The following is a 2257-nucleotide window of genomic DNA, read 5'->3' as shown; positions in this document are numbered from 1 at the left end:
AAATAATGAGCTTCGTTTTGAAAGCATTTATGATTCATAATTAATTTATACCTCGTTCAGTTTCAGTGATCTTTAAATAGCATGTGCTTGACATAAATTCCGTAAATTGTCCATTGCATGGTTAATGGTACATAGTCCTATAAATCATTATATGGTAGTTGTCTTGAATATACATGTACATCTTTATATTCAGTGTGTTCTTAGCTGTTGTAACATCTCTAGATGCTCTTGATATGACAGTCTGTTGCATGGTAGAATTTTTTTGATATTACGTTTTCATAAGTATCTTTAGAAATACATTTTAGGGACAAAAAGCAGGGTGCATTTTCCCCATCTTATATATGCAAGACAATGTCTCAAAACAAAGTTGCAGAGAGGTATATCATATCCCTTTAAGTACCCTCATGCAGTGTATTTATCTAGTGAGCAACATATATAAGGGCTTAACTTTATTTGATGCTTTAAATTAAAAGTAAGTTATAGTACCTATAGTATGTCATTCATTAATGTTGATGCTCCTTGACATCAAGGGGGTAGGACATAGTCAAGTAGTAAAGTGCACACCAGATGTGCGGTTGGTCTAGGATCAATCCTCGTTGGTGGCCCATTGAGCTATTTCTCATTTTAGCCAGTGCACCATGACTGGTATATCAAAGGTTGTGGTATGTGCTATCCTGTCTGTAGGATGGTGCATATAAAAAATCCCTTGCTACTAATCGAAAAATGTAGCAAGTCTTCCTCTCTATGACTGTCAAAATGACCATATATTTGACATCCAACAGCCCATGATTAATAAATCAGTGTGCTCTAGTGGTGTCGTTAAACAAAAACAAACCATTACATCAAAATTTATGAAAAAAAAAAAAAAAATGGTTCCGAGCATTCGTAAAATGATTTAAAATTGGGAAAATAAAACAAAATGGTGGCCATTTTGAAATTCAAAATGGCAGCTAAAGCTATGTTAGCTGAGTTAATTTTGGTAACATGCATTGATCTATTATACACAGTTCCTGATTTGAATCCCCTGAGTGACGGCTGATTAATATTGTACAGTATCAGTCATATATGTCACAAGTATTTTAACCAAATACAGAAACATTTAAATATATAGTAAGAACAAAATAAAACAAGTCTGTAATAATGTGTTCTTATTTTTATCATACAGAAAGATATTCAGTTTTATTATGTAATCAGACAAAAACTAGTGAGCTGCAAGGAATTATAGAGTATCTCTCCTGACTGACTGAATGGTGTAAACCCAAGCCTTAATTAACAAGGGTTTTCCAACATTCATTAACAAGGGACAGATCATTATATATTATACATTATAAATAGTAAGTTGGTTATTCTTTTTGTTATCTATTGCACTTTTAACTGTTGTTTAATATAAAAATCCCTTGGCCATCAAAAGCAATTCTATCGACCATTATGTCACATAATCCTACACACATTACATGATGTAATACAAGTGACGTCATGGTATAACAACCTTTCTTGTACAGCTAAATATTTACAATACAAAATACAACTATCACTGCTTTAGAAAGTAATTAAATTTTATATACTGTTGCATTGGTGTAGGAAGGTGCCAAAAAAGGGGGTGGGGGCACAGACACACACACAGATACATTGTGTGTGTGTGTGTGTGTGTGTGTGTGTGTGTGTCTATATATATATATATATATATATATATATATATATATATATATATATATTTATCCAGCAATCACTGTATACATTGGCAAGATATGATGACTAGAAAATATAGGTCACGTGACATAAGCCAGACTCGACTCAACTCAAGTATTTCAGAGTAGATTTTCAATAAACATACTCTTTAAATCATTTATTGAAGTACAGTAAATACAAATAACTTTTAGTTTTGCAATAACAATACAAAATTTGTATATTTATTTATGAATTAGAGTTTAGAAACACTTTTTGAATGTTGCAGAATGTAGCTAGCATCTTACAAAGAACGACGTCATGTATCTTTCAAGTATGACGTCATATGGCAAATGCCTTACTAGGTTGATGATACTCGATTTACTTACACAATTTTTAAAAATAAATAATGATTTTCCGAATATCCCTGTAGGATTGCAGGATAAAAGAAATAACTGGATACTGTCTTAAGATATCGGCTGTATCCTGCTCAGGTCGAATGGCAAATGCAGCTCTGCAGAGCCTCGCTGCATTCACCATTCTAACCCTCGCAGAATAAAGCCGATATCTTAAGACAGTAACCAGTTATTCC

Source organism: Gigantopelta aegis, chromosome 14 (genome assembly GCF_016097555.1).
Source record: "Gigantopelta aegis isolate Gae_Host chromosome 14, Gae_host_genome, whole genome shotgun sequence".
NCBI lineage: Eukaryota > Metazoa > Mollusca > Gastropoda > Neomphalida > Peltospiridae > Gigantopelta > Gigantopelta aegis.
The sequence above is the reverse complement of the archived record's forward strand: the minus strand, read 5'-3'. Positions refer to the sequence as shown.